The sequence below is a fragment of the Microtus oregoni genome, unplaced genomic scaffold, assembly GCF_018167655.1.
Source record: "Microtus oregoni isolate MIOR12 unplaced genomic scaffold, Mior012 000074F_ref0000038, whole genome shotgun sequence".
Classification (NCBI taxonomy): Eukaryota; Metazoa; Chordata; class Mammalia; order Rodentia; family Cricetidae; genus Microtus; species Microtus oregoni.
Genome location: NW_024544004.1, coordinates 7,340,737 through 7,354,628, shown reverse-complemented (window position 1 = coordinate 7,354,628; position 13,892 = coordinate 7,340,737). Strand labels below are relative to the sequence as shown.

The window sequence follows — 13,892 nt, the reverse complement described above, 5'->3', positions numbered from 1 at the left end:
GGGAAACTGAGGATTCTAACTCTTTGGTGTGTTGCCTTCCTCTAACCCCAGGCAGGGAAACAGAGCCATTTAGATATAGACAACTGCTGCATGCCCAGCCAGTGTAGGCTGAAAGAATTCATGGCCAGCAGCTTTGAAACATCTGCAGCTGGCAAAGTCAGCTCCAAGATACCTGTTCACATATTTAAATACATGGTCTCCCGCTAGTAGCACTGCTTGGAAAAGCTATGAGACTTTTAAGAACTGAGTCATGGCTGAAGTAAGCCACTGAGGGCAGACCTCAAGCTATAACTGGCACTAACACAGCAGCCACACTGTAGTGGACTGCACTCTTATTTATTTTTATTATATATGTATGGTGTCTCTCTGCATGTGTGTGTGCGTCACGCGCATGCATGAGTATAGTCTCCACAGTGGTTACTACAATTGAATATGAAAATGTTCTTAGTGTGGAATGGTAGAAAAGTAGGGTCGCTGTTACAAATCCTATAATCACATACAGCAGTTCTCCCTTATCTGAGATGTTAGTTTCAGCTATATGTGGTCTAAAAATATTAAGTGCAAAATTCTGCAACTAAACAATTCCTTTGTTTTAAATGGCACACAACTATGATTTGTATGGATTCTTGTTCTGTCCCCATCTCATCCAAAGTAAGATTCATCCCTTAGTTTGGCACATCTACACTATACATACCAGCCCCCACATTGGTCAATTAGAGGACATCCATTATTATATGGCTTGTCACACATAACACTACAATACTCATGTAATCAGATATTTCTTATTTTACTTAATAATAACGTTCGTGCTAAACTTACTTATTTACCCACCTCATTTCACTTCATTACAAAGGCATCACAAGAACAGTGGGTACCACATAATGATATCGTAAGGGAAATTCACATTCATGTAGCTCTTATCATAGTATACTGTTACAACTGTTGTATTACTGTTATATATTATATTATGTATCTTACTGTGGTAACATACATTTCATTTTCTTACACATATATAGTTGGCATAGGAAAAATAAAATATAATACAAGCTTTATTAGGAATCTACTAGAGACCTTAAGCTAAGTGCCCCACCTACGGGAGAGGGGGAAACTATTTTATTTCTATTGGAGTGGTGCATTCCACTGTGGACAGTGTGAGGAGCTAAAAGGACACAAACATGAAGTTATTATCTGAGGAAGGTAGGGAGAAAAAAATGAACACAGGCAATGGTTTCCTATGATCAGCAAACTGGCAGATTGGCTTCATCCACTGCTTTGCAATCTGTGCTCACCAGTTTTATGAATGCCATATGTCTAGACCCACCCACCCTTCATTCCTTGTTCAAGGTAACTAAGCAGGTCTCCTAACCGGTTTCCCATTGCCTAGTCTCACGCCCTTGGAGAGAACTTACTTACCCTGTTCAGACCTGCAACACAGTCATCACCTCTGTCCTTCACACCCATTTCCAAACCCTCTGCTTCTTATGCAGAGTCCAGGGCTGTCTTGTCAGATTTATTCTTTGCAGAATACACCCTTTTGGTTCCTTGACTCAAAACTGACAAGAACCCGCAAGGAGCACTATGGTCTCTGAGTCTTTGTCTCTGGATATGAAGTAGACAGTTTTTATGACTCTATTCTCTCTAGGAATTAAGAGCACAGATCCCAGGTCAGAGAAGCTAACACAAAATCTGGGCTTAACATCCCAGGGTCCAGCATGCTCAGGGCCTTCTATTCCTTGCCTATATAGAGTAAATGACTTCCTGAAGGATGACACAATGTTAGAGGATAGCTTCTACCACATTCACTAAAGAGCCTAGAGAATCCTTTGTGGCATGCAGAGAATGTTATATACCTAAAATTGGTTTTGGGATTGAACTCCATTGTGTGTATGAAGAATTTCCAGCCTTGTCAAACAAAAACCTGGTGTGTGGGGGGGGTCCCCTCATGAGGGGCACCTATATTACCCAGGTGCTGGGAGAGATAACGATATATCGAAAACACATAGTGTTACTCCTCCTAGCTCATCAATATCATCAGCTGACCAAACTGGTAGCACACACCTGACACCTCACCACTCAACAGATAGCAGGAGGATCTCTAGTTTGAGGGCAGCCTGGAATGCGGAGCAAGACTGTGTGCCAAAACAAACAAACAAATATGCTGTGTGGTAAAATAAATAACTAAGCAAGCAACTGAAAGACATCATTACTAGCTATCATTTTAAAAGGTTTTTTTAAAAAGTATCAAGGATACTGAAGAATCGATAAAGTATATTACTCTAAACTTTCCCTTCTTACGTCAAGAAAAAGTTATTTCTGTACCAATTCCTTGTATTTATCTCAATGGAAACACTGAAGAACTTGTAGCTCTTTCTTTGCTTTTGGGGTGTGGGGCATGGGGTGTAGGGTGTGTGTATGTGTGTCAGAGTCTGTATCAGGTGTCTTCATCTACTGTTCTCCATGTTTGTTTGGAGAGTTTGAAGTGAACTTGCAGCTCACCAATTGGGCAAAACTGCCTGACCAGCAAGTCCCCAGTGTCTATGTGTCTCTGACCCCCAGCTATGAAGTTACAGATGCATGTTATGTTAACACAGCCACCTTTTACATGGGTGCTGGTGATCTGAACTACAGCACTTGACCCACCAAGCCATCCAGTTCCTGTGAACTATTTTAGTTCTAATACCTCACTTTCATTTTCTGCTTTTCTGTAAAGTTCATGAAGCCTATTTAATGTACAAATTTCAATGGTGTTTAGAAAAATATCACCCTCTAACAGGTAAGGAGACAGAAAATAACTAAGGTGTATGTAATCTAATGCCTCCAAAAAATTTTAATTTTTTTGTGTATACACACTACAGAGGTCAGAAAAGAACATCAGATCCCCTCAAGTTAGAACTGTGAGCCATCTGACATGGTGCCTGGAATTAAACTTAGGTCCTCTGCAAGAGCAGCAGTGTGCTCTTAACCTCTGCGCCATCTCTCCAGCACCCAAGACTCTTTTAATTGCACTGAAATTCAATGATTTGGGTGCTTTGTTAGTCACTAAGAATCTTTCATGTAAAAACTACTTTTGAAGAACTTTATCCTTCATGTGCAGACCTGAACGACCTCCAAGGCTTTGCCTAGGGTCTGGCAGAAACTGTGTGATCCATTATCCATCACACTAAATTTAGCAATACACTGTGTCCCTGAGGCACTTCCACAGGAAGCAAGATTAAAATAGGATGCATGCAGCTAACACACCAGAATTCAAATGCTACTGCCAGCTAACAACCTCCAAGAAACCACAACCGTCTCAGCCAGTGAAATCCTTATCTTTCTGCACCCAGGAAAAGAGAGGGAAAATGATCATGGCTCTCACAATCGCATATAAAATAGCAAAAATGAAATAACAAGATGGACCACAGCAAACAGAAGGGAACCACAGCAGGGAAATGAAGCTGAAGCCAACAAGAAGGCAACTGTATAAAGGCTGCCAGTGAACACAACTTTGTACCAGGAGGATGGGAACCACAGATCTTACTCTTGGTTTCTCAGGAGTCTACTAAGGGAAGACAATGAGGTGATTATTCAACAGTAAAGACAGACTATCAGAAACTCCACTCCTAGACTTTTTATGCATGTATAAAATTTCATCCACAAGTCCCAGAAAGAAAATATTCTGAAGTAGGAACAAGCTAGGCTTAGTAAACAAAAGGGGCAGTACTTTCAATAACCCTCAATCCTGGCTAACTGGGCAAGACCAAAAAACAGTTAAGCAAACAAAACCTGAGTGGCTACAGTGCAGATCGCTGCAGCCTGGTTTACTGCAGAAGCACTCACAGGCCCATATGAGCTAGCTGCCTGCCTGTCCCTGGGGTTTTCACAAATACACTGTTGTATCTTGCAATCACATTTTGGTGTCAGTTCTGTATTTTTTTTTAATTTTTTTAAGGGGAGAGTGAGAATGCAGTCCTCTACTATGAGTTTCCCACCTTTGGGGAAATCACAGGGGCCAACACATCCATGGTGCAATGGAGAAGCCTCACACTTTGAAAACCACATTCATGATCACGGTATCTCCCTTCCCTGGCAGGAAAATATCAATAATATTATTTTTAACATTTGCTTGGTAATCCATAATATAGCTAGATCAAGGTCTTTTGCCATTGCCTTCAACTTGCTAAAAGTAATAATAAATGAAAGCAAGAAAAATTAAAAAAAATGTTTATCTATTTTTACAATTTTTATTATAGTACTAGAGATTAATCTTGGGGCTCCACATGTTCTAGGAAACTGCTTTACCACTTAACTGTACCCCCAGCTGAAGAACCTTTCTTTGTTGTTCTTTTGAAACTGATTCTCACTATGTGGTTCAGAGTATCCTTGAAAACTCTCAGCAGCCAGGGAGAATCTGGAATTCCTTATCACCTGCCGTCAACTAAGCTCCAGCATTATTATAGGCATATGCTACCATATCTTTATGGAGTGCTGGGGAACAAACCCAGAGTTGGCTGCATGCTAGGCATATTAACTGAGCCAAACATCAACTGCTGATTTGTTTCCTTTCTTTTCCTTTGAGATAGGTTCTCCTTCTGTAGTTCTGACTGACCTAGAGCTTGCTATGTGAACCAGCACTGGCCTACCACTTCCAGCATTCTTGCTGTTTCTACCTCCGAATGCTGAAGTTTCAGGCATGAGACATCACACCTGGCATCCAAGAATAAAATTATCAGCATCAAAAAATGTCTGGATTCTGGTGTGGGAAGTTCTTCTGTATATGTTGTTTTTATTGGTTAATGAATAAAGAAGCTGTTTCAGTCAATGGCTTAGCAGAATAGAGTGAGGCAGGGAAAACTAAACTAATGCTGGGAGAAAGAAGGCTGAGTCAGGAGACTTCATGTAGCTGCACCTGGTAACAGTCAATCTGGAATCCTGCCAGTAAAGCCACAGCCACGTGGCAATACACAGATTAATGGAGATGGGTTAATTCTAGATATGAGCTAGCTAGCAATACGCTTAAGTGAACAACCAAGCAGTGATTTAATTAATACAGTTTCTGTGTGGTTATTTCGGGGCTGAGCAGCAAGTAACAAACAAGTGGCTTCTTACAACAGAATCCCATATACAGTAAAACCCAAAGCTTGGGTTAGAAAAGCATATCTAATAACAAGATTACACTACACAATGACATTATATTCCAGGATGATGTTTAAATAATCTATATTCCCATTTATTACACAAATTTTTGGGGATTTTTTGAAAAAAAAAAGTTATACTTATGAGACAATGGATTTAAGATTGTCAACAATAGCTGGTGGGTGCATAAAAATTCCAGATTTCTTGGGAAATAATTTTGAAACATCTAGCATTAAAACATTTACATAAATTTGGGTTGGGAATTTTGGAAGGAAAAACCATAATGAGCAAATTATGACTAACATTTCAGTCTAGCAACATATCATTACAAGATACAAATTAGAGGCATCAAACTTCAATTGCAGTATCTCTGGTTACCCTGAATAGACTCTTCCCTGTGCCTGCTCCTCCCTCATCTATGTGAAGACAGTGACTAAATGAATCTACTCTGAGATAAGAACCTAGTGACTGAAGTGACTTTGACCAAGCAGATACAGCAAAGGTGATGTCATTTCTTTCTTGATAGCAAATGTCCTCTCTATTGTTCTGACTAGAATAAAACAAGTATCTTTTGTCTTTCTCTGTCTCTGTAGTTATTTTGTTCGTAGGTTTTATTTTGCATTCATGAGCCTGCATGTATGTATATGTACACCAAATGCATGCCTGGTACCCACAGTGGTCAGAGCAGGGTGTCAGATGTCATGGAATTGCAGTTATGGGTGGTGTTGAACTAGGTCTTCTGGAAGAGCAGGAAGTGTTCCTAGCCACTGAGCTATATCTCTCTAGACCCAGTAGGGTCTGTTTTGTCTCCTCTACAACTTCAAGTCCTGTACATAAATAATAGTCATTTGGTGTGTATGCATTCATCTCAAATGTCAGAAAGCAAGTTTAGTTTAAAAACACATGTCCTCAGTATTCTGCAAGTTGGAAGAGTAGTGACTCTGAACACCATCTTTCCTTTACATTCTTGGGAGTTTAGCCTTTGAGGCAAAAATTTAAGTCAGCTTACTAGAAAAACAGTATTTTGTCATACTGTAGACTGAAGAAATATTACAGATGGAAGGAACTAGGAAGATATCACAAAGTCGTGCCATTTCAGAAGCTGGCACTAATGACAGAAGGATCATTATTAATAGTGATTCTATTTCAGAATTGTCTATATTTGGATGATGTATCACATGGTCACCATATGTTTTACTTGATCAATAACCAAGATGGTGGTTATAGCTGGACCAACTAGGAAAAGTCAAAGCCTGAGCATATGTCTCTACACAGACACTAGGACTTCTTAAATGTGACAACATAAATGAGAAAAAGAGGCCCCAGATTAGAACCATGTGAATCACCAAAGGAGCCTTCTACATCTGCTGTGTTAAAACAATAACCTCAATAAACTCTACAGATGCAACATTGAGCCTCGACCTGCCCACTTCCCAGAACCATCTGGCACTGCTGCTTCAGAACTGCCTCAGAACCGCCTCCATTACTGCCTTATGTAATAGCCACTACATTCAAAGACGGAGTCCTGAGCCTTGCACATGGATTCCCCATTCCAAGCAGACCAGGGCTGCACTGGGGTTTGACCTAGTCAACATGTATGAAACAGGTCAGTATGGGAACATTTGGATAAGGATGGCCCCCAAAGGTTCATATATTTGAATGCTTAGTCATCAGGAAATGGTACTGCTTGAGAAGGATTAGGAGGAGTGGTCTTTATGGAGTATATGTGGCCTGGTTTGAGAAGTGTCACTGAGAGGTGGGTTTGAAGGTTTCAAAAGCCCAAGTCAGGCCCAGTGGCTTCTCTTCCTGCTGCCTGCCTGAAGATCTGGATGTAGACGGCTCAGCTCCTTCTCCAGCACCATGTCTGCCTGCGTGCGACCAGCTTCCTGCCATGATGACAATGGACTAAACTTCTGAAACTGTAAGCAAGCCCCAATTAAATGAGAGTTGCCATGGTCATGGTGTCTCTTCACAGCAATAAAATAGAATAGTTGCTAAGGCATAGTATTATATCTCTACTTGGGTCCCTGTCTGGTACCCAGAAATCATTATGTCAACTTACTCTCTAGCCTTAAGTTGTCTTCAGCATTCTGACTTACCAACTGGTATCCTTTTCCTCCAGGCTCCAAACACTGCCAATGTCATCTTGGATTCTCAACCTTTCTCCCTCCCCATCATCCTCTGCATCAAATCTTAAGTCCTATTGCTGTAGCCATAGTGCACCCTTAATATTTTATACCAGGCTGACTTTGAATTCAGAGATCCACCAACCTCTGCCTCCTGGGTGCTGAGATTAAAAGTGTGTGCCACCACCAGGCTATAGCTGTTTTTTTTAAGATTTATTATTTATTTTATGTATATGAGTGTTCTGTCTGCATATACAACTTACTTGTACTATCATTTCCATTGGTGGTATGCTGTGGTCTCTTCATAATGACAAGAATTGGTGTCAACCTGATCGATCCTTCTGTAAAAATATACAATTCTTGCTACGGCACAGTCTGACCATAGCTCATTATTTAAAAAAAAATGCCATCAGTTACATCACTATCTGAGAAAAACAAACTAGGTTCCTTCCATCAACTGCCTGGACATGTGCTTCCTATGGCACAAGGAGAGGTGGAGATGAGGACCAGTAACATTCACAAGAATTATATACAATACTTCATATTCCATTTGTAGTAAGTAAAATAATGTCCTCCTCACCATCAGTGTTTCCTACACTTCAATCCCCTCAAGCTGGAACTGTCTAGTTACCGACAAGGGGAAGTGAAAGTTGCAAAGAGAAATCAGGTTGCTAAAGATCTGACAGCATTTACAGCATTTACACCCCGGGATATATGAGGGGGTATTTGCTAAGTAGCAACACAAGAGCTTCTCTCCCACTACTAGTCTTCTAAAGCAGGTCACAGCACACAAACCAATTTCATTCTAAACAGTGTTCTCAAAAGAATCCTTTAAACAAGGAAGGGGTAGAAGACCTAATGCCTATGGATCCTTCATGAGAAAAATGCAAGTCAGCTCTACTGGCTTTGAGAGGAAGGGGATGTGGGCTAAGGGATGTGGTAGCTGTCGGCTAAAGAAATATGGACAGGGGGTCCCTTGAACCACCAGAAAATAACAATGAGCTGTCTTCAGATTTGTGACCTCCAAACTGTAAGACAGTAAACATGTGCTACTTTACTCACCTGAGTTTATGGAAGGAAGATTGTTACAGCAGTTGGTGGAATACACCTCTTCCCTCTCACTGCTGAGCACCCACTGCAGAACATTCACACCATTTTACAGTACTTAGCATTTTGCGTTAGAAGCCTCTGTACTGCACAATGAATATGAAGTTCCAGTTCTACACCTCAGGCAGTTCTTTGCTGCCCTTCAAACAAGCAATCCTAAAACTCATCCCTGTGGCTTAAGTGAAAGAAGGACACCTGTGACTCAGGCCACATTAAGTGAGAACCTCCTGTTGTAGTCCTATACCCTGTTGCCCATACTCACTTCACTCTTACATCTTGTCCTTACTTTCCTGAAAATTCTGTTCACACTCCCTCAGGGGCAGGCACGGTATCTTATTTTCAGTTTCATGCCATGCCATCTTGTTCCCTGCATTAAAGTTTCCATTCTGAAAAACTCTGGGTCATTCATTTGGCCTCATTCTTGGCATGCACCTTTGAAATCAAGGAACGTTTGCACTCTGTGCTTTAAAAGTGTAGAATAAAGGGTTGGGGCTGGGAAGAAAGCTCAGTTGGCAAAATGCTTGTCACGCAAGCACAAGACCTGAGTTCAGATCTCAACACCCATGTAGAAAGCCAGGCACAGTGGAGAGAGTTAAATACTATAGCTTAGTGATCAGCCATTCTAGCATACTCAGCAAGTTCCAGAGGCCTTGAGGGTCCCTGGTCTGGAAAATGTAGAGGGCAATAGAGGAAGACATCTGACATTGACCTCTGGCCTCCACACCACACACATAAAAAGAGAAAAAAAAATATATCTTTGAAAAAGTTGAACATGGGGTTGGAGAGATTGCTAATTGTTAAAGAGCACTGGCTGCACTTCCAGATTCAGGTTCAATTTCGAGCACTTACATGGTGGCTTACAACCTTCTGTAGCTCCGGTTTCAGCAGATCTGGTGCTGTCTTCTGGCCTCCCTCAGCACTAAGCATGTGCATGATACACAGACATATGTGTAGGCAAAATACACATACACATAAAATATTTTTAAATTTTTTAAAGTTGAAGATTTATATTTGTTTTCTTGTTTATATTTGTTTCTATGCTCAAATGCCTTAGTTCAGAGAAGAGTTTATTTGGGCTCAAAGTCTGAAAAGATAGTCCACCATGGCAGGGAAAGTGCAGGTAGGTGACATTGCTTACTTAATCAAGAAACCAAAGCAGATAGAAAGTAGGGCATCGGGACTTGACCCCAGTTCATTCTGTGAGGCGAGATCCACTAAAGGTTTCACAACCTTCCCAAACAGCATCAGTATTCAGAGTTCATCAGCCTATGGGAGATAGTTCTCATTGAAACCATAGCATAATCTGACTAAACAGTTCTGCTCCTAAGAATGTAATCAAGACAATGAAGACATATCATAACAGCTATATTCACAACAGAAAAGGGCAGAAAGAGTTTATGACCATCAACTGAAGAAAGGATAAACAAAAAGCATGTTTTTATCAATGAATAAACAAAATATAGTAAAATGGAGTGTCATTAAACTGTACAGTGAGCCATCTACCATCCATCCGTGTCACAATATGAATGAACCCTAATATATTATAGCAGCTGGGCCCACTGGTGCAGGTCTGTCATCCCAGATACTCCAGAGACTGAGACAGATGTGTCAGCTACAGTGATTTTCTGGCCAGCTTGGGCACCTCAGCAAGACCCTGTTTCAAAGTAAGACATAAAGAATGATGGGGGTATAATTCAATAATAGAGTGCTTGTCTAGCATGAGCAAGGCTCTGGGTTCAATTCCCAGTACTAAATGAAGGCAGGGAGGGAGGGAGGTATGGAAGGAGGGGAGAATGACAAGAATGAATGCAGTGGGGTGAGAAACAATTCTACAAAATGAAGGACGCCAAACACATACACAAATAAATTCTACGACCCACTCATTTAAAACATGAGACTAGTTCTCTCCCTCCCCTCTTCTCTGCCCCCTACCCCCTCTCTCTCCTGATTAGATGTAAGCTCTCAGCTACTGCTCCAGCTTCATGCCTGCTCTCAACCTTATCTGGAGATAAAGACCCTACTCTAAATCATGTAAAATGTTTCTATATAATGGTGATCATGTTGACGGTATTTTCTTGAGCTGATTTAGTAAATCTTCATACAGTAATAGTGTTCTTTGTTTAACAGGAAATAAAGATCCATTTTTCCTATGAATTATAATTTGTGGACAATGTAGGCAGAAATGAGAAGTGAGCAAAAATCAAATTAAAGTAGATCTTGCAGGTGAGAATTTTGTAGAATTAGGGGAGAAATGGCAGTACCCTCAAGGAACACCATATGAAGGAGGAAGAGATGAACTAGAGATGAAAAATACCAGAAATGTATCCATTTAATCCTCCTAAGGTCTGGTTATCACTAAGATATGGCATCCTAATATCAATTCTATCATGATGGGAAGGAAGTGCTTTTCTGTATATCCTGAAATGTTTGAGCAGACAGCCCAACTTTAGGCACATGTCTATGCTGGAGCACCAGGTTTTAGTTTAAAATACAACCTTCTCTGAAATAATAAAAATTTAAAAAGAAAAAATAAAGCATGTGCACTATATACATAGTGGCCTTATCTTATCAATAATAATGGCCTTATCTTCAAAATCTTCAAAATCATGGGATACAGAAACAGCAACTAAAGTGGTCCTGAGTGGAGTCAAAGAGATGCCATGTAGCTGCCAAAGGAGAAAGACGTCAGAACCTTACCAGTAAGCCACAGTCTCGTGGCGACACATAAATTAATAGAAATGGGTAAATTTAAGATATATGCCTGAGCCATTGGCCAAACAGTATTATAATTAATATAGTTTTGTCTTCACTTACACCCCACTCTACAAATAAAGCTAATTAAACACCTGTGCAAAAATTTTTTGAAGTTAGATATATAAATCCGAAGACAGAAATAAATTAGTAGCTGCCAAGGAAGAGTGGGTCACAATGTGTTGCTAATGATTTCACCAAGATAAAAAGTCTACCCAATAACACCTACCTACACACATACACACAAAATGGTCACTGGATCATAGAGCTATGAAAAGGCAGATTTTGCTGAGGGCTGGACAGATGGCTTGACCATTAAAAAGAGCACTGGCTGCTCTTGCCAGAGTCCTAAGTTCAATTCCTAGCAGCCACATGGTAGTTTACAACAATCTATAAGAGGATCCAATGCCCACTTCTGTCATGCAGGCATACATGCAAATAGATTATTCATATGCATAAATAATATTTTAAGAAAGGTGAATTTTGTAGTGTATTGCTATTAGAGCTCAATAAAGCTCATTTTTAGTGAGGCACAGGGTGCAAGCCTATAACCTCCACTGCAGAGGCTAAAGCAGGATTGCCATGACTTCTAAGCCAGGTTGGGATACATAATGAGACCCTGTCTAAAACACAAACAAACAAGGGGCTGGTGAGATGGCTCAACACTTGCCATGAGTTCAATCCCTGGAGTCCATATGATAGGAGAGAGGCAACCTACACAGGTTGTTCTCTGATTATTACATTCACACCAAGGAGCTCGCTCACACACACACACACACACACACACACACACACACATATAAACTACAATAATAATAATTTAATTTTTAAAGCAATAACAAAACATGGTTTTCCTTTTGTTAAAGTTCTCCGGGCTCTTTGAAGCCAGAAGTATGAATGTACAAATGTTAAACGCCATATATATGGTTCATTGTTACTTGACAGTCAAAACACTACAATTTCTCAAACATGAAAATCCTTTATATGCTCTGGGATATAAGCCGATTTAACATACATACATTCCCTCTCCTGTCAAATGCATAAAAGCATAATTCAATTTAATAAGAAACACAGAGAATGGCTTTCTAATTCAAATTACATCCAAACAGTAAATGTGGTTATATAGCACAGGTTTTCAGCTGGACTTTGATGAAAAACTGAAATGCATGCAATGTGTTTTGTTAATCACAACAGAACCCAGCTGATGAAACCACACAATGTCTGCTTACTAGAGGGTAAGAACTACCCCTCATTTCTTTTTTTATGTTTTTTCCCCGTTTATTTATTTATTAAAGATTTCTGTCTCTTCCCCACCACCGCCTCCCATTTCCCTCCCCCTCCCCCAACCAAGTTCCCCTCCTACCCCTCATTTCTGAAGTAGATTTTCAGTTCCATCTATGTTAAGAATGCCAATTTTCAGGGCTTGAATTCTGAATCTCCTGAATCCCTCTCTACTCAAAGCACCTTTGCCATTACTGTGCATACAAATGGACCATCTATACATCTTAGGATTCTACCTGCAATTAGGAGTGGGAAAGGGACACCTCTTTGGGGTCATGATTCTACCTACCATGTCATTCCATTTGAAATTACAGCTGCAGAAAGAGCAACAGTAGACAAGAATATTGCTGTGTGTGTGTGTGTGTGTGTGTGTGTGTACACACATGGATGTGGAAGCCAGATGTTGACCTTATTTTTTGAGACTGTGTCTCTCGACAAACCAGGAGCTCAGTAGTTGAGTAGAGTGGATGTTCAATGAGCCCCAGATCCTCAAAGCTTCAGTGTTGTCATTTTGTAGTATTACAGGTGTGCACCACCACATCTTTATGTGGACACTTTTTACACAGTGCTATAGATTCCATTTCAGGTCCTCATGCTTGCACAACAAGCATTTTACACACTGAGCCAGGGGCCATGCTTCCTTTCATACTTTCTGAACAGTTGTCTTTGCTTTCAGCAAATCTACACATCTACACTTGCTTTTGGATAACCAATCTATGTTCTCCACTTCAGAATTCATGGGAAATGCATGAAAATGAATAGTTACATCTGAAGCAAGAAAAGAACAACAAAAAAGACAGACATAGATAGATGCAAGCCCAAGCAATTCCCATCTAACTCTGAACTCAAAAGCTAATAAAAAGCTCTCTAGATTTTCATCCTGTCTCCCTCACTCTTCACACACATTATGATCTCCCCAAACCACATCGAATAGATAGAATGGCATTCCTGAACTGCACAGGCACACAGCATCAGACACCTGCAGGCTACACAGCTTCCATCCTAATGGCACAAAACACCTGCTTGACCTCAGGTGAGGCCCTATCTCCTAATCTTCAAAACACCCTAGTATGGTTTCCTCCTTTATACCTGCTCCACACAGGTCCTGACTGAGCTCAGATCAGTGTCTTTGGAACATGCACCACCTGTCCCCTGCACTGGAGTAGGTATCACCAGAATCCTCAGCCACCTCTCTAGCCTGACTGGTGGTTCTTCAGAGTAAGAAAGGTACACTCTGCATCTCAGAGTTGGCTGAGTACCTGCTGTTTGTTACAGGTACGCAAAAGAGGTTTGTACTATGAATATATTCCCCATCTCTGAAACTTGATTTCTGAAGAAAAACATGGGAAAAACTTTCTTGTAAACACTTGAGAGTGATAACATGTGTATAATGGTTCTGGGCCAACAAAATTCTACCTTCATGCTTACAGGGGACACTGTGTCTACAGGGGAGTCCCTCTATCTCTATTTCCATATGAGGAATTAGCCAGGAAAATCTTGTGATGTAGGCTA

General features: G+C 40.6%; 1 pseudogene; it reads right to left on the bottom strand.

Moving 5' to 3' along the window:
- Positions 1-3,959: 3,959 nt before the first annotated feature.
- LOC121441371 lies at positions 3,960-4,061 on the bottom strand (annotated as a pseudogene).
- Between the last annotated feature and the right edge of the window lie 9,831 nt (positions 4,062-13,892).